General features: G+C 52.6%; 8 non-coding genes across 8 annotated transcripts; 4 read left to right on the forward strand and 4 right to left on the reverse strand.

The window, feature by feature from the left end:
- Positions 1-974: 974 nt before the first annotated feature.
- Positions 975-1048, forward strand: TRNAN-GUU (transfer RNA asparagine (anticodon GUU)). Its single transcript has one exon. It is a non-coding gene; the product is annotated as a tRNA-Asn (tRNA).
- Positions 1049-1301: 253 nt separating this feature from the next.
- On the forward strand, positions 1302-1373 carry TRNAW-CCA (transfer RNA tryptophan (anticodon CCA)). Its single transcript has one exon. It is a non-coding gene; the product is annotated as a tRNA-Trp (tRNA).
- Positions 1374-5447: 4074 nt separating this feature from the next.
- On the forward strand, positions 5448-5521 carry TRNAN-GUU (transfer RNA asparagine (anticodon GUU)). The gene has a single exon. It is a non-coding gene; the product is annotated as a tRNA-Asn (tRNA).
- Positions 5522-5917: 396 nt separating this feature from the next.
- TRNAG-GCC (transfer RNA glycine (anticodon GCC)) lies at positions 5918-5988 on the reverse strand. The gene has a single exon. It is a non-coding gene; the product is annotated as a tRNA-Gly (tRNA).
- A 2157-nt stretch (positions 5989-8145) lies between these two features.
- Positions 8146-8216, reverse strand: TRNAG-GCC (transfer RNA glycine (anticodon GCC)). Its single transcript has one exon. It is a non-coding gene; the product is annotated as a tRNA-Gly (tRNA).
- Positions 8217-9919: 1703 nt separating this feature from the next.
- TRNAN-GUU (transfer RNA asparagine (anticodon GUU)) lies at positions 9920-9993 on the forward strand. Its single transcript has one exon. It is a non-coding gene; the product is annotated as a tRNA-Asn (tRNA).
- A 396-nt stretch (positions 9994-10389) lies between these two features.
- TRNAG-GCC (transfer RNA glycine (anticodon GCC)) lies at positions 10390-10460 on the reverse strand. The gene has a single exon. It is a non-coding gene; the product is annotated as a tRNA-Gly (tRNA).
- Positions 10461-12633: 2173 nt separating this feature from the next.
- On the reverse strand, positions 12634-12704 carry TRNAG-GCC (transfer RNA glycine (anticodon GCC)). Its single transcript has one exon. It is a non-coding gene; the product is annotated as a tRNA-Gly (tRNA).
- Positions 12705-18705: the final 6001 nt, after the last annotated feature.

An 18705-nucleotide genomic window follows, 5' to 3' on the forward strand; every position in this document is an offset into this window, starting at 1 on the left:
TTCACCAAAGCTGAGCCCTGCAGGTAAATGTATCTATCTGGCTGAGGGGCCAGGGAGGGCCTTTGCCTGCAGTCTTACAAGCCAGAGTGCAGAGAAGGCAGCAGCTCTGGGACCGGGACTCTGCTCAAAGACATATCTAACATGCCACAGTGGAGCTGAGATGGGCAAGACACGTGTCTCACAGGCAGGCAGCACAACAAGACAGTGGCAGGAAACTATGCTAACAAGGAAAGAGAAAAGTCACGTGTCTCGTGGCCTTCCCACCATTAGACAGTAGTCTGCGCAAGAAAACATCCAACAGTGACAGGACAACCAAGCAAATGACAAACGCTGTGCTGAATAAAGTCATCTTACATGACATTTCGTACAAAGGCCCAGATCATGGGGATGATCGCGCAGAAGCAGCAAGTATCAGAGCCACCGAACCTGAGGTGAGTTACACGAGGAGAAAGGGCGACATGGGGACAGGGGCTAGGGGCTCAGGGAACAGCTACCACAATGCAACCTCGGGTGTGGGGATGCCACTCATTGCGGGTACTGCCCTGGGATTTCCTTTTAGAAAGAATCGCTGGTTAAAGTGTAGTGCACAAAAAACCCAACTCCTCGATTACACTATTAGATAACATCCTTTAACTGCCCCACCCACCCTGTGTGAGTCTCACCCACTTCCCGCCTGCTCCCTCTAGTCTGAGAGTTGTATCTCCACAAAAAACACACAGTGGGGCTCAATGAGCTGCTCATGTCTGACATGGACACCTAAGCAGTGCTGGATTCACAACCTGAAAGCCTGCAAAGGAAAGTGTGCCCGGCAGAAGATAAGCTGCCTGGCAACTCAGAACCTTCTTCTAAGAGAAGTAAGACATGTCACAATGGAGTCTAAGCCTACCTGTCTTATGCCAGGACCTTAGAGCTGCAGGCAGGAGCACAAAGGTAAAAACATATATTGAGTCCCAAAACACTCACTGCGGTGGTTGGTCTCTGTGGCGCAATCGGTTAGCGCGTTCGGCTGTTAACCGAAAGGTTGGTGGTTCAAGCCCACCCAGGGACGTATGCTTTTGCCTACATCAAGTCCTGAATTAAAACACAGCTGTCTGGCATTGCTCTTAGAGCTCTCGCTTTGCCTGCGTGACATGCTCTATCTCAACATTTCTATCTTCTCTCATCTCTTCACCTCTAGTCATTTCCACCAATAGGACTGGAAACGGGACACCAAGCCTTCTACTTTAACCACAGGCGTACTGAGGGCCAATAAAAGGCACAGAAGCATTTCTTGATCCGGGGCTGAGAACTGCATGCACAGGGACCTCGTGGCGCAACGGTAGCGCGTCTGACTCCAGATCAGAAGGTTGCGTGTTCAAATCACGTCGGGGTCACTCTTTGACATTTTTTCCCCCACCAAGTCTATATCTCTGACTTCTAAAGCAAAGCCAAAAGAAGGGCGCTTTGCATTGGCCGGGAATCGAACCCGCGCCTCCCGCATGGCAGGCGAGAATTCTTCCACTGAACCACCAATGCTTCACTTACATAGGCTGAGCAGAGAGCCCTGCCGTAGACAGTAGTGATGAGGCCCATGCATTCGCATGGAACACCTATGAACAAAGTTTGCATGGCAAGCCTTGGACTGCCAAACGTTCACATGCTGATGGCAGGAATCAGATGCAGGAGACTGAAACTATGAATGTTTCTGCTTTTGCTAAGGACAGTGGTTTGGGGCCAGTGTTGTGCTTGACAGAGCACGACATCAGCCTGCTCTCTGGCTGCTCCCGGGAGAAGTGGCTGACAGAAAGCACCCTCCAGACCACCAGCAATCTTGTTTCACAACATGCCACTGTCACTGGACTTTCCTTCTGGGAAAGCCTAGTCACTGACCTGGCCAGATTCCCTGTCCTCCCCAAAATCCTGGGGAGAAACGGGCAGAGTTCTGCGCCCTGCGCCCTCTTTCGCGTCCCTAACGCGCTCCCAACGCGCCCTACAGCCCTGGTCGGGCTCATACCACTGGGGCCTCTGCCGAGGAAGAGCCCCGGAAGCCTAGGGCCAGGCCTATTGCACAGGCATCTTAGACCAGGCCATTCCGGGATTCCTGTGTTTCACGTCCTGCCCTTCAACACTCCTGGGAGGGCTTTTCCTGAGAACCCTCATGTCTCTGCCCTCCCAGGAGGCTGTGGTTCTATGCAAAATAGGGTGTGCACCACGGGCCGTCCCCTTTCCTCTCTCTCGCCAATATCTTTCACCAAAGCTGAGCCCTGCAGGTAAATGTATCTATCTGGCTGAGGGGCCAGGGAGGGCCTTTGCCTGCAGTCTTACAAGCCAGAGTGCAGAGAAGGCAGCAGCTCTGGGACCGGGACTCTGCTCAAAGACATATCTAACATGCCACAGTGGAGCTGAGATGGGCAAGACACGTGTCTCACAGGCTGGCAGCACACCAAGACAGTGGCAGGAAACTATGCTAACAAGGAAAGAGGAAAGTCACGTGTCTCGTGGCCTTCCCACCATTAGACAGTAGTCTGCGCAAGAAAACATCCAACAGTGACAGGACAACCAAGCATATGACAAACGCCGTGCTGAATAAAGTCATCTTACATGACATTTCGTACAAAGGCCCAGATCACGGGGATGATCGCGCAGCAGAAGCAGCAAGTATCAGAGCCACCGAACCTGGGGTGAGTTACACGAGGAGAAAGGGCGACATGGGGACAGGGGCTATGGGCTCAGGGAACAGCTACCACAATGCAACCTCGGGTGTGGGGATGCCACTCATTGCGGGTACTGCCCTGGGATTTCCTTTTAGAAAGAATCGCTGGTTAAAGTGTAGTGCACAAAAAACCCAACTCCTCGATTACACTATTAGATAACATCCTTTAACTGCCCCACCCACCCTGTGTGAGTCTCACCCACTTCCCGCCTGCTCCCTCTAGTCTGAGAGTTGTATCTCCACAAAAAACACACAGTGGGGCTCAATGAGCTGCTCATGTCTGACATGGACACCTAAGCAGTGCTGGATTCACAACCTGAAAGCCTGCAAAGGAAAGTGTGCCCGGCAGAAGATAAGCTGCCTGGCAACTCAGAACCTTCTTCTAAGAGAAGTAAGACATGTCACAATGGAGTCTAAGCCTACCTGTCTTATGCCAGGACCTTAGAGCTGCAGGCAGGAGCACAAAGGTAAAAACATATATTGAGTCCCAACACGCTCACTGCGGTGGTTGGTCTCTGTGGCGCAATCGGTTAGCGCGTTTGGCTGTTAACCGAAAGGTTGGTGGTTCAAGCCCACCCAGGGACGTATGCTTTTGCCTACATCAAGTCCTGAATTAAAACACAGCTGTCTGGCTTTGCTCTTAGAGCTCTCGCTTTGCCTGCGTGACATGCTCTATCTCAACATTTCTATCTTCTCTCATCTCTTCACCTCTAGTCATTTCCACCAATAGGACTGGAAACGGGCCACCAAGCCTTCTACTTTAACCACAGGCGTACTGAGGGCCAATAAAAGGCACAGAAGCATTTCTTGATCCGGGGCTGAGAACTGCATGCACAGGGACCTCGTGGCGCAACGGTAGGGTGTCTGACTCCAGATCAGAAGGTTGCGTGTTCAAATCACGTCGGGGTCACTCTTTGACATTTTTTTCCCCACCAAGTCTATATCTCTGACTTCTAAAGCAAAGCCAAAAGAAGGGCGCTTTGCATTGGCCGGGAATCGAACCCGGGCCTCCCGAGTGGCAGGCGAGAATTCTACCACTGAACCACCAATGCTTCACTTACATAGGCTGAGCAGAGAGCCCTGCCGTAGACAGTAGTGATGAGGCCCATGCATTCGCATGGGACACCTATGAACAAAGTTTGCATGGCAAGCCTTGGACTGCCAAACGTTCACATGCTGATGGCAGGAATCAGATGCAGGAGACTGAAACTATGAATGTTTCTGCTTTTGCTAAGGACAGTGGTTTGGGGCCAGTGTTGTGCTTGACAGAGCACGACATCAGCCTGCTCTCTGGCTGCTCCCGGGAGAAGTGGCTGACAGAAAGCACCCTCCAGACCACCAGCAATCTTGTGTTTCACAACATGCCACTGTCACTGGACTTTCCTTCTGGGAAAGCCTAGTTACTGACCTGGCCAGATTCCCTGTCCTCCCCAAAATCCTGGGGAGAAACGGGCAGAGTTCTGCGCCCTGCGCCCTCTTTCGCGTCCCTAACGCGCTCCCAACGCGCCCTACAGCCCTGGTCGGGCACAGCCCTGGTCGGGCTCATACCACTGGGGCCTCTGCCGAGGAAGAGCCCCGGAAGCCTAGGGCCAGGCCTATTGCACAGGCATCTTAGACCAGGCCATTCCGGGATTGCTGTGTTTCACGTCCTGCCCTTCAACACTCCTGGGAGGGCTTTCCCTGAGAACCCTCATGTCTCTGCCCTCCCAGGAGGCTGTGGTTCTATGCAAAATAGGGGGTGCACCACGGGCCGTCCCCTTTCCTCTCTCTCGCCAATATCTTTCACCAAAGCTGAGCCCTGCAGGTAAATGTATCTATCTGGCTGAGGGGCCAGGGAGGGCCTTTGCCTGCAGTCTTACAAGCCAGAGTGCAGAGAAGGCAGCAGCTCTGGGACCGGGACTCTGCTCAAAGACATATCTAACATGCCACAGTGGAGCTGAGATGGGCAAGACACGTGTCTCACAGGCAGGCAGCACAACAAGACAGTGGCAGGAAACTATGCTAACAAGGAAAGAGAAAAGTCACGTGTCTCGTGGCCTTCCCACCATTAGACAGTAGTCTGCGCAAGAAAACATCCAACAGTGACAGGACAACCAAGCAAATGACAAACGCTGTGCTGAATAAAGTCATCTTACATGACATTTCGTACAAAGGCCCAGATCATGGGGATGATCGCGCAGAAGCAGCAAGTATCAGAGCCACCGAACCTGAGGTGAGTTACACGAGGAGAAAGGGCGACATGGGGACAGGGGCTAGGGGCTCAGGGAACAGCTACCACAATGCAACCTCGGGTGTGGGGATGCCACTCATTGCGGGTACTGCCCTGGGATTTCCTTTTAGAAAGAATCGCTGGTTAAAGTGTAGTGCACAAAAAACCCAACTCCTCGATTACACTATTAGATAACATCCTTTAACTGCCCCACCCACCCTGTGTGAGTCTCACCCACTTCCCGCCTGCTCCCTCTAGTCTGAGAGTTGTATCTCCACAAAAAACACACAGTGGGGCTCAATGAGCTGCTCATGTCTGACATGGACACCTAAGCAGTGCTGGATTCACAACCTGAAAGCCTGCAAAGGAAAGTGTGCCCGGCAGAAGATAAGCTGCCTGGCAACTCAGAACCTTCTTCTAAGAGAAGTAAGACATGTCACAATGGAGTCTAAGCCTACCTGTCTTATGCCAGGACCTTAGAGCTGCAGGCAGGAGCACAAAGGTAAAAACATATATTGAGTCCCAACACACTCACTGCGGTGGTTGGTCTCTGTGGCGCAATCGGTTAGCGCGTTCGGCTGTTAACCGAAAGGTTGGTGGTTCAAGCCCACCCAGGGACGTATGCTTTTGCCTACATCAAGTCCTGAATTAAAACACAGCTGTCTGGCTTTGCTCTTAGAGCTCTCGCTTTGCCTGCGTGACATGCTCTATCTCAACATTTCTATCTTCTCTCATCTCTTCACCTCTAGTCATTTCCACCAATAGGACTGGAAACGGGACACCAAGCCTTCTACTTTAACCACAGGCGTACTGAGGGCCAATAAAAGGCACAGAAGCATTTCTTGATCCGGGGCTGAGAACTGCATGCACAGGGACCTCGTGGCGCAACGGTAGCGCGTCTGACACCAGATCAGAAGGTTGCGTGTTCAAATCACGGCGTGGTCACTCTTCGACATTTTTTCCCCCACCAAGTCTATATCTCTGACTTCTAAAGCAAAGCCAAAAGAAGGGCGCTTTGCATTGGCCGGGAATCGAACCCGGGCCTCCCGCGTGGCAGGCGAGAATTCTACCACTGAACCACCAATGCTTCACTTACATAGGCTGAGCAGAGAGCCCTGCCGTAGACAGTAGTGATGAGGCCCATGCATTCGCATGGGACACCTATGAACAAAGTTTGCATGGCAAGCCTTGGACTGCCAAACGTTCACATGCTGATGGCAGGAATCAGATGCAGGAGACTGAAACTATGAATGTTTCTGCTTTTGCTAAGGACAGTGGTTTGGGGCCAGTGTTGTGCTTGACAGAGCACGACATCAGCCTGCTCTCTGGCTGCTCCCGGGAGAAGTGGCTGACAGAAAGCACCCTCCAGACCACCAGCAATCTTGTGTTTCACAACATGCCACTGTCACTGGACTTTCCTTCTGGGAAAGCCTAGTCACTGACCTGGCCAGATTCCCTGTCCTCCCCAAAATCCTGGGGAGAAACGGGCAGAGTTCTGCGCCCTGCGCCCTCTTTCGCGTCCCTAACGCGCTCCCAACGCGCCCTACAGCCCTGGTCGGGCTCATACCACTGGGGCCTCTGCCGAGGAAGAGCCCCGGAAGCCTAGGGCCAGGCCTATTGCACAGGCATCTTAGACCAGGCCATTCCGGGATTGCTGTGTTTCACGTCCTGCCCTTCAACACTCCTGGGAGGGCTTTCCCTGAGAACCCTCATGTCTCTGCCCTCCCAGGAGGCTGTGGTTCTATGCAAAATAGGGGGTGCACCACGGGCCGTCCCCTTTCCTCTCTCTCGCCAATATCTTTCACCAAAGCTGAGCCCTGCAGGTAAATGTATCTATCTGGCTGAGGGGCCAGGGAGGGCCTTTGCCTGCAGTCTTACAAGCCAGAGTGCAGAGAAGGCAGCAGCTCTGGGACCGGGACTCTGCTCAAAGACATATCTAACATGCCACAGTGGAGCTGAGATGGGCAAGACACGTGTCTCACAGGCAGGCAGCACAACAAGACAGTGGCAGGAAACTATGCTAACAAGGAAAGAGAAAAGTCACGTGTCTCGTGGCCTTCCCACCATTAGACAGTAGTCTGCGCAAGAAAACATCCAACAGTGACAGGACAACCAAGCAAATGACAAACGCTGTGCTGAATAAAGTCATCTTACATGACATTTCGTACAAAGGCCCAGATCATGGGGATGATCGCGCAGAAGCAGCAAGTATCAGAGCCACCGAACCTGAGGTGAGTTACACGAGGAGAAAGGGTGACATGGGGACAGGGGCTAGGGGCTCAGGGAACAGCTACCACAATGCAACCTCGGGTGTGGGGATGCCACTCATTGCGGGTACTGCCCTGGGATTTCCTTTTAGAAAGAATCGCTGGTTAAAGTGTAGTGCACAAAAAACCCAACTCCTCGATTACACTATTAGATAACATCCTTTAACTGCCCCACCCACCCTGTGTGAGTCTCACCCACTTCCCGCCTGCTCCCTCTAGTCTGAGAGTTGTATCTCCACAAAAAACACACAGTGGGGCTCAATGAGCTGCTCATGTCTGACATGGACACCTAAGCAGTGCTGGATTCACAACCTGAAAGCCTGCAAAGGAAAGTGTGCCCGGCAGAAGATAAGCTGCCTGGCAACTCAGAACCTTCTTCTAAGAGAAGTAAGACATGTCACAATGGAGTCTAAGCCTACCTGTCTTATGCCAGGACCTTAGAGCTGCAGGCAGGAGCACAAAGGTAAAAACATATATTGAGTCCCAACACGCTCACTGCGGTGGTTGGTCTCTGTGGCGCAATCGGTTAGCGCGTTTGGCTGTTAACCGAAAGGTTGGTGGTTCAAGCCCACCCAGGGACGTATGCTTTTGCCTACATCAAGTCCTGAATTAAAACACAGCTGTCTGGCTTTGCTCTTAGAGCTCTCGCTTTGCCTGCGTGACATGCTCTATCTCAACATTTCTATCTTCTCTCATCTCTTCACCTCTAGTCATTTCCACCAATAGGACTGGAAACGGGCCACCAAGCCTTCTACTTTAACCACAGGCGTACTGAGGGCCAATAAAAGGCACAGAAGCATTTCTTGATCCGGGGCTGAGAACTGCATGCACAGGGACCTCGTGGCGCAACGGTAGGGTGTCTGACTCCAGATCAGAAGGTTGCGTGTTCAAATCACGTCGGGGTCACTCTTTGACATTTTTTTCCCCACCAAGTCTATATCTCTGACTTCTAAAGCAAAGCCAAAAGAAGGGCGCTTTGCATTGGCCGGGAATCGAACCCGGGCCTCCCGCGTGGCAGGCGAGAATTCTACCACTGAACCACCAATGCTTCACTTACATAGGCTGAGCAGAGAGCCCTGCCGTAGACAGTAGTGATGAGGCCCATGCATTCGCATGGGACACCTATGAACAAAGTTTGCATGGCAAGCCTTGGACTGCCAAACGTTCACATGCTGATGGCAGGAATCAGATGCAGGAGACTGAAACTATGAATGTTTCTGCTTTTGCTAAGGACAGTGGTTTGGGGCCAGTGTTGTGCTTGACAGAGCACGACATCAGCCTGCTCTCTGGCTGCTCCCGGGAGAAGTGGCTGACAGAAAGCACCCTCCAGACCACCAGCAATCTTGTGTTTCACAACATGCCACTGTCACTGGACTTTCCTTCTGGGAAAGCCTAGTCACTGACCTGGCCAGATTCCCTGTCCTCCCCAAAATCCTGGGGAGAAACGGGCAGAGTTCTGCGCCCTGCGCCCTCTTTCGCGTCCCTAACGCGCTCCCAACGCGCCCTACAGCCCTGGTCGGGCACAGCCCTGGTCGGGCTCATACCACTGGGGCCTCTGCCGAGGAAGAGCCCCGGAAGCCTAGGGCCAGGCCTATTGCACAGGCATCTTAGACCAGGCCATTCCGGGATTGCTGTGTTTCACGTCCTGCCCTTCAACACTCCTGGGAGGGCTTTCCCTGAGAACCCTCATGTCTCTGCCCTCCCAGGAGGCTGTGGTTCTATGCAAAATAGGGGGTGCACCACGGGCCGTCCCCTTTCCTCTCTCTCGCCAATATCTTTCACCAAAGCTGAGCCCTGCAGGTAAATGTATCTATCTGGCTGAGGGGCCAGGGAGGGCCTTTGCCTGCAGTCTTACAAGCCAGAGTGCAGAGAAGGCAGCAGCTCTGGGACCGGGACTCTGCTCAAAGACATATCTAACATGCCACAGTGGAGCTGAGATGGGCAAGACACGTGTCTCACAGGCAGGCAGCACAACAAGAGAGTGGCAGGAAACTATGCTAACAAGGAAAGAGAAAAGTCACGTGTCTCGTGGCCTTCCCACCATTAGACAGTAGTCTGCGCAAGAAAACATCCAACAGTGACAGGACAACCAAGCAAATGACAAACGCTGTGCTGAATAAAGTCATCTTACATGACATTTCGTACAAAGGCCCAGATCATGGGGATGATCGCGCAGAAGCAGCAAGTATCAGAGCCACCGAACCTGAGGTGAGTTACACGAGGAGAAAGGGCGACATGGGGACAGGGGCTAGGGGCTCAGGGAACAGCTACCACAATGCAACCTCGGGTGTGGGGATGCCACTCATTGCGGGTACTGCCCTGGGATTTCCTTTTAGAAAGAATCGCTGGTTAAAGTGTAGTGCACAAAAAACCCAACTCCTCGATTACACTATTAGATAACATCCTTTAACTGCCCCACCCACCCTGTGTGAGTCTCACCCACTTCCCGCCTGCTCCCTCTAGTCTGAGAGTTGTATCTCCACAAAAAACACACAGTGGGGCTCAATGAGCTGCTCATGTCTGACATGGACACCTAAGCAGTGCTGGATTCACAACCTGAAAGCCTGCAAAGGAAAGTGTGCCCGGCAGAAGATAAGCTGCCTGGCAACTCAGAACCTTCTTCTAAGAGAAGTAAGACATGTCACAATGGAGTCTAAGCCTACCTGTCTTATGCCAGGACCTTAGAGCTGCAGGCAGGAGCACAAAGGTAAAAACATATATTGAGTCCCAACACACTCACTGCGGTGGTTGGTCTCTGTGGCGCAATTGGTTAGCGCGTTCGGCTGTTAACCGAAAGGTTGGTGGTTCAAGCCCACCCAGGGACGTATGCTTTTGCCTACATCAAGTCCTGAATTAAAACACAGCTGTCTGGCTTTGCTCTTAGAGCTCTCGCTTTGCCTGCGTGACATGCTCTATCTCAACATTTCTATCTTCTCTCATCTCTTCACCTCTAGTCATTTCCACCAATAGGACTGGAAACGGGACACCAAGCCTTCTACTTTAACCACAGGCGTACTGAGGGCCAATAAAAGGCACAGAAGCATTTCTTGATCCGGGGCTGAGAACTGCATGCACAGGGACCTCGTGGCGCAACGGTAGCGCGTCTGATTCCAGATCAGAAGGTTGCGTGTTCAAATCACGGCGTGGTCACTCTTTGACATTTTTTCCCCCACCAAGTCTATATCTCTGACTTCTAAAGCAAAGCCAAAAGAAGGGCGCTTTGCATTGGCCGGGAATCGAACCCGGGCCTCCCGCGTGGCAGGCGAGAATTCTACCACTGAACCACCAATGCTTCACTTACATAGGCTGAGCAGAGAGCCCTGCCGTAGACAGTAGTGATGAGGCCCATGCATTCGCATGGGACACCTATGAACAAAGTTTGCATGGCAAGCCTTGGACTGCCAAACGTTCACATGCTGATGGCAGGAATCAGATGCAGGAGACTGAAACTATGAATGTTTCTGCTTTTGCTAAGGACAGTGGTTTGGGGCCAGTGTTGTGCTTGACAGAGCACGACATCAGCCTGCTCTCTGGCTGCTCCCGGGAGAAGTGGCTGACAGAAAGCACCCTCCAGACCACCAGCAATCTTGTGTTTCACAACATGCCACTGTCACTGGACTTTCCTTCTGGGAAAGCCTAGTCACTGACCTGGCCAGATTCCCTGTCCTCCCCAAAATCCTGGGGAGAAACGGGCAGAGTTCTGCGCCCTGCGCCCTCTTTCGCGTCCCTAACGCGCTCCCAACGCGCCCTACAGCCCTGGTCGGGCACAGCCCTGGTCGGGCTCATACCACTGGGGCCTCTGCCGAGGAAGAGCCCCGGAAGCCTAGGGCCAGGCCTATTGCACAGGCATCTTAGACCAGGCCATTCCGGGATTGCTGTGTTTCACGTCCTGCCCTTCAACACTCCTGGGAGGGCTTTCCCTGAGAACCCTCATGTCTCTGCCCTCCCAGGAGGCTGTGGTTCTATGCAAAATAGGGGGTGCACCACGGGCCGTCCCCTTTCCTCTCTCTCGCCAATATCTTTCACCAAAGCTGAGCCCTGCAGGTAAATGTATCTATCTGGCTGAGGGGCCAGGGAGGGCCTTTGCCTGCAGTCTTACAAGCCAGAGTGCAGAGAAGGCAGCAGCTCTGGGACCGGGACTCTGCTCAAAGACATATCTAACATGCCACAGTGGAGCTGAGATGGGCAAGACACGTGTCTCACAGGCAGGCAGCACAACAAGACAGTGGCAGGAAACTATGCTAACAAGGAAAGAGAAAAGTCACGTGTCTCGTGGCCTTCCCACCATTAGACAGTAGTCTGCGCAAGAAAACATCCAACAGTGACAGGACAACCAAGCAAATGACAAACGCTGTGCTGAATAAAGTCATCTTACATGACATTTCGTACAAAGGCCCAGATCATGGGGATGATCGCGCAGAAGCAGCAAGTATCAGAGCCACCGAACCTGAGGTGAGTTACACGAGGAGAAAGGGCGACATGGGGACAGGGGCTAGGGGCTCAGGGAACAGCTACCACAATGCAACCTCGTGTGTGGGGATGCCACTCATTGCGGGTACTGCCCTGGGATTTCCTTTTAGAAAGAATCGCTGGTTAAAGTGTAGTGCACAAAAAACCCAACTCCTCGATTACACTATTAGATAACATCCTTTAACTGCCCCACCCACCCTGTGTGAGTCTCACCCACTTCCCGCCTGCTCCCTCTAGTCTGAGAGTTGTATCTCCACAAAAAACACACAGTGGGGCTCAATGAGCTGCTCATGTCTGACATGGACACCTAAGCAGTGCTGGATTCACAACCTGAAAGCCTGCAAAGGAAAGTGTGCCCGGCAGAAGATAAGCTGCCTGGCAACTCAGAACCTTCTTCTAAGAGAAGTAAGACATGTCACAATGGAGTCTAAGCCTACCTGTCTTATGCCAGGACCTTAGAGCTGCAGGCAGGAGCACAAAGGTAAAAACATATATTGAGTCCCAACACGCTCACTGCGGTGGTTGGTCTCTGTGGCGCAATCGGTTAGCGCGTTTGGCTGTTAACCGAAAGGTTGGTGGTTCAAGCCCACCCAGGGACGTATGCTTTTGCCTACATCAAGTCCTGAATTAAAACACAGCTGTCTGGCTTTGCTCTTAGAGCTCTCGCTTTGCCTGCGTGACATGCTCTATCTCAACATTTCTATCTTCTCTCATCTCTTCACCTCTAGTCATTTCCACCAATAGGACTGGAAACGGGCCACCAAGCCTTCTACTTTAACCACAGGCGTACTGAGGGCCAATAAAAGGCACAGAAGCATTTCTTGATCCGGGGCTGAGAACTGCATGCACAGGGACCTCGTGGCGCAACGGTAGGGTGTCTGACTCCAGATCAGAAGGTTGCGTGTTCAAATCACGTCGGGGTCACTCTTTGACATTTTTTTCCCCACCAAGTCTATATCTCTGACTTCTAAAGCAAAGCCAAAAGAAGGGCGCTTTGCATTGGCCGGGAATCGAACCCGGGCCTCCCGCGTGGCAGGCGAGAATTCTACCACTGAACCACCAATGCTTCACTTACATAGGCTGAGCAGAGAGCCCTGCCGTAGACAGTAGTGATGAGGCCCATGCATTCGCATGGGACACCTATGAACAAAGTTTGCATGGCAAGCCTTGGACTGCCAAACGTTCACATGCTGATGGCAGGAATCAGATGCAGGAGACTGAAACTATGAATGTTTCTGCTTTTGCTAAGGACAGTGGTTTGGGGCCAGTGTTGTGCTTGACAGAGCACGACATCAGCCTGCTCTCTGGCTGCTCCCGGGAGAAGTGGCTGACAGAAAGCACCCTCCAGACCACCAGCAATCTTGTGTTTCACAACATGCCACTGTCACTGGACTTTCCTTCTGGGACAGCCTAGTCACTGACCTGGCCAGATTCCCTGTCCTCCCCAAAATCCTGGGGAGAAACGGGCAGAGTTCTGCGCCCTGCGCCCTCTTTCGCGTCCCTAACGCGCTCCCAACGCGCCCTACAGCCCTGGTCGGGCACAGCCCTGGTCGGGCTCATACCACTGGGGCCTCTGCCGAGGAAGAGCCCCGGAAGCCTAGGGCCAGGCCTATTGCACAGGCATCTTAGACCAGGCCATTCTGGGATTGCTGTGTTTCACGTCCTGCCCTTCAACACTCCTGGGAGGGCTTTCCCTGAGAACCCTCATGTCTCTCCCCTCCCAGGAGGCTGTGGTTCTATGCAAAATAGGGGGTGCACCACGGGCCGTCCCCTTTCCTCTCTCTCGCCAATATCTTTCACCAAAGCTGAGCCCTGCAGGTAAATGTATCTATCTGGCTGAGGGGCCAGGGAGGGCCTTTGCCTGCAGTCTTACAAGCCATAGTGCAGAGAAGGCAGCAGCTCTGGGACCGGGACTCTGCTCAAAGACATATCTAACATGCCACAGTGGAGCTGAGATGGGCAAGACACGTGTCTCACAGGCTGGCAGCACACCAAGACAGTGGCAGGAAACTATGCTAACAAGGAAAGAGAAAAGTCACGTGTCTCGTGGCCTTCCCACCATTAGACAGTAGTCTGCGCAAGAAAACATCCAACAGTGACAGGACAACCAATCAAATGACAAACGCCGTGCTGAATAAAGTCATCTTACATGACATTTCGTACAAAGGCCCAGATCATGGGGATGATCGCGCAGCAGAAGCAGCAAGTATCAGAGCCACCGAACCTGGGGTGAGTTACACGAGGAGAAAGGGCGACATGGGGACAGGGGCTATGGGCTCAGGGAACAGCTACCACAATGCAACCTCGGGTGTGGGGATGCCACTCATTGCGGGTACTGCCCTGGGATTTCCTTTTAGAAAGAATCGCTGGTTAAAGTGTAGTGCACAAAAAACCCAACTCCTCGATTACACTATTAGATAACATCCTTTAACTGCCCCACCCACCCTGTGTGAGTCTCACCCACTTCCCGCCTGCTCCCTCTAGTCTGAGAGTTGTATCTCCACAAAAAACACACAGTGGGGCTCAATGAGCTGCTCATGTCTGACATGGACACCTAAGCAGTGCTGGATTCACAACCTGAAAGCCTGCAAAGGAAAGTGTGCCCGGCAGAAGATAAGCTGCCTGGCAACTCAGAACCTTCTTCTAAGAGAAGTAAGACATGTCACAATGGAGTCTAAGCCTACCTGTCTTATGCCAGGACCTTAGAGCTGCAGGCAGGAGCACAAAGGTAAAAACATATATTGAGTCCCAACACGCTCACTGCGGTGGTTGGTCTCTGTGGCGCAATCGGTTAGCGCGTTCGACTGTTAACTGAAAGGTTGGTGGTTCAAGCCCACCCAGGGACGTATGCTTTTGCCTACATCAAGTCCTGAATTAAAACACAGCTGTCTGGCTTTGCTCTTAGAGCTCTCGCTTTGCCTGCATGACATGCTCTATCTCAACATTTCTATCTTCTCTCATCTCTTCACCTCTAGTCATTTCCACCAATAGGACTGGAAACGGGACACCAAGCCTTCTACTTTAACCACAGGCGTACTGAGGGCCAATAAAAGGCACAGAAGCATTTCTTGATCCGGGGCTGAGAACTGCATGCACAGGGACCTCGTGGCGCAACGGTAGCGCGTCTGACTCCAGATCAGAAGGTTGCGTGTTCAAATCACGTCGGGGTCCCTCTTTGACATTTTTTTACCCACCAAGTCTATATCTCTGACTTCTAAAGCAAAGCCAAAAGAAGGGCGCTTTGCATTGGCCGGGAATCGAACCCGGGCCTCCCACGTGGCAGGCAAGAATTCTACCACTGAACCACCAATGCTTCACTTACATAGGCTGAGCAGAGAGCCCTGCCGTAGACAGTAGTGATGAGGCCCATGCATTCGCATGGGACACCTATGAACAAAGTTTGCATGGCAAGCCTTGGACTGCCAAACGTTCACATGCTGATGGCAGGAATCAGATGCAGGAGACTGAAACTATGAATGTTTCTGCTTTTGCTAAGGACAGTGGTTTGGGGCCAGTGTTGTGCTTGACAGAGCACGACATCAGCCTGCTCTCTGGCTGCTCCCGGGAGAAGTGGCTGACAGAAAGCACCCTCCAGACCACCAGCAATCTTGTGTTTCACAACATGCCACTGTCACTGGACTTTCCTTCTGGGAAAGCCTAGTCACTGACCTGGCCAGATTCCCTGTCCTCCCCAAAATGCTGGGGAGAAACGGGCAGAGTTCTGCGCCCTGCGCCCTCTTTCGCGTCCCTAACGCGCTCCCAACGCGCCCTACAGCCCTGGTCGGGCACAGCCCTGGTCGGGCTCATACCACTGGGGCCTCTGCCGAGGAAGAGCCCCGGAAGCCTAGGGCCAGGCCTATTGCACAGGCATCTTAGACCAGGCCATTCCGGGATTGCTGTGTTTCACGTCCTGCCCTTCAACACTCCTGGGAGGGCTTTCCCTGAGAACCCTCATGTCTCTGCCCTCCCAGGAGGCTGTGGTTCTATGCAAAATAGGGGGTGCACCACGGGCCGTCCCCTTTCCTCTCTCTCGCCAATATCTTTCACCAAAGCTGAGCCCTGCAGGTAAATGTATCTATCTGGCTGAGGGGCCAGGGAGGGCCTTTGCCTGCAGTCTTACAAGCCAGAGTGCAGAGAAGGCAGCAGCTCTGGGACCGGGACTCTGCTCAAAGACATATCTAACATGCCACAGTGGAGCTGAGATGGGCAAGACACGTGTCTCACAGGCAGGCAGCACAACAAGACAGTGGCAGGAAACTATGCTAACAAGGAAAGAGAAAAGTCACGTGTCTCGTGGCCTTCCCACCATTAGACAGTAGTCTGCGCAAGAAAACATCCAACAGTGACAGGACAACCAAGCAAATGACAAACGCTGTGCTGAATAAAGTCATCTTACATGACATTTCGTACAAAGGCCCAGATCATGGGGATGATCGCGCAGAAGCAGCAAGTATCAGAGCCACCGAACCTGAGGTGAGTTACACGAGGAGAAAGGGCGACATGGGGACAGGGGCTAGGGGCTCAGGGAACAGCTACCACAATGCAACCCCGGGTGTGGGGATGCCACTCATTGCGGGTACTGCCCTGGGATTTCCTTTTAGAAAGAATCGCTGGTTAAAGTGTAGTGCACAAAAAACCCAACTCCTCGATTACACTATTAGATAACATCCTTTAACTGCCCCACCCACCCTGTGTGAGTCTCACCCACTTCCCGCCTGCTCCCTCTAGTCTGAGAGTTGTATCTCCACAAAAAACACACAGTGGGGCTCAATGAGCTGCTCATGTCTGACATGGACACCTAAGCAGTGCTGGATTCACAACCTGAAAGCCTGCAAAGGAAAGTGTGCACGGCAGAAGATAAGCTGCCTGGCAACTCAGAACCTTCTTCTAAGAGAAGTAAGACATGTCACAATGGAGTCTAAGCCTACCTGTTTTATGCCAGGACCTTAGAGCTGCAGGCAGGAGCACAAAGGTAAAAACATATATTGAGTCCCAACACGCTCACTGCGGTGGTTGGTCTCTGTGGCGCAATCGGTTAGCGCGTTCGGCTGTTAACCGAAAGGTTGGTGGTTCAAGCCCACCTAGGGACGTAAGCTTTTGCCTACATCAAGTCCTGAATTAAAACACAGCTGTCTGGCTTTGCTCTTAGAGCTCTCGCTTTGCCTGCGTGACATGCTCTATCTCAACATTTCTATCTTCTCTCATCTCTTCACCTCTAGTCATTTCCACCAATAGGACTGGAAACGGGCCACCAAGCCTTCTACTTTAACCACAGGCGTACTGAGGGCCAATAAAAGGCACAGAAGCATTTCTTGATCCGGGGCTGAGAACTACATGCACAGGGACCTCGTGGCGCAACGGTAGCGCGTCTGACTCCAGATCAGAAGGTTGCGTGTTCAAATCACGTTGGGGTCACTCTTTGACATTTTTTTCCCCTCCAAGTCTATATCTCTGACTTCTAAAGCAAAGCCAAAAGAAGGGCGCTTTGCATTGGCCGGGAATCGAACCCGGGCCTCCCGCGTGGCATGTGAGAATTCTACCACTGAACCACCAATGCATCACTTACATAGGCTGAGCAGAGAGCCCTGCCGTAGACAGTAGTGATGAGGCCCATGCATTCGCATGGGACACCTATGAACAAAGTTTGCATGGCAAGCCTTGGACTGCCAAACGTTCACATGCTGATGGCAGGAATCAGATGCAGGAGACTGAAACTATGAATGTTTCTGCTTTTGCTAAGGACAGTGGTTTGGGGCCAGTGTTGTGCTTGACAGAGCACAACATCAGCCTGCTCTCTGGCTGCTCCCGGGAGAAGTGGCTGACAGAAAGCACCCTCCAGACCACCAGCAATCTTGTGTTTCACAACATGCCACTGTCACTGGACTTTCCTTCTGGGAAAGCCTAGTCACTGACCTGGCCAGATTCCCTGTCCTCCCCAAAATCCGGGCGAGAAACGGACAGAGTTCTGCGCCCTGCGCCCTCTTTCGCTTCCCTAACGTGCTCCCAACGCGCCCTACAGCCCTGGTCGGGCACAGCCCTGGTCGGGCTCATACCACTGGGGCCTCTGCCGAGGAAGAGCCCCGGAAGCCTAGGGCCAGGCCTATTGCACAGGCATCTTAGACCAGGCCATTCCGGGATTGCTGTGTTTCACGTCCTGCCCTTCAACACTCCTGGGAGGGCTTTCCCTGAGAACCCTCAAGTCTCTGCCCTCCCAGGAGGCTGTGGTTCTATGCAAAATAGGGGGTGCACCACGGTCCGTCCCCTTTCCTCTCTCTCGCCAATATCTTTCACCAAAGCTGAGCCCTGCAGGTAAATGTATCTATCTGGCTGAGGGGCCAGGGAGGGCCTTTGCCTGCAGTCTTACAAGCCAGAGTGCAGAGAAGGCAGCAGCTCTGGGACCGGGACTCTGCTCAAAGACATATCTAACATGCCACAGTGGAGCTGAGATGGGCAAGACACGTGTCTCACAGGCTGGCAGCACACCAAGACAGTGGCAGGAAACTATGCTAACAAGGAAAGAGAAAAGTCACGTGTCTCGTGGCCTTCCCACCATTAGACAGTAGTCTGCGCAAGAAAACATCCAACAGTGACAGGACAACCAAGCAAATGACAAACGCTGTGCTGAATAAAGTCATCTTACATGACATTTCATACAAAGGCCCAGATCATGGGGATGATCGCGCAGCAGAAGCAGCAAGTATCAGAGCCACCGAACCTGGGGTGAGTTACACGAGGAGAAAGGGCGACATGGGGACAGGGGCTATGGGCTCAGGGAACAGCTACCACAATGCAACCTCGGGTGTGGGGATGCCACTCATTGCGGGTACTGCCCTGGGATTTCCTTTTAGAAAGAATCGCTGGTTAAAGTGTAGTGCACAAAAAACCCAACTCCTCGATTACACTATTAGATAACATCCTTTAACTGCCCCACCCACCCTGTGTGAGTCTCACCCACTTCCCGCCTGCTCCCTCTAGTCTGAGAGTTGTATCTCCACAAAAAACACACAGTGGGGCTCAATGAGCTGCTCATGTCTGACATGGACACCTAAGCAGTGCTGGATTCACAA

Source organism: Pleurodeles waltl, chromosome 4_1 (assembly GCF_031143425.1).
Source record: "Pleurodeles waltl isolate 20211129_DDA chromosome 4_1, aPleWal1.hap1.20221129, whole genome shotgun sequence".
Taxonomy (NCBI): Eukaryota; Metazoa; Chordata; class Amphibia; order Caudata; family Salamandridae; genus Pleurodeles; species Pleurodeles waltl.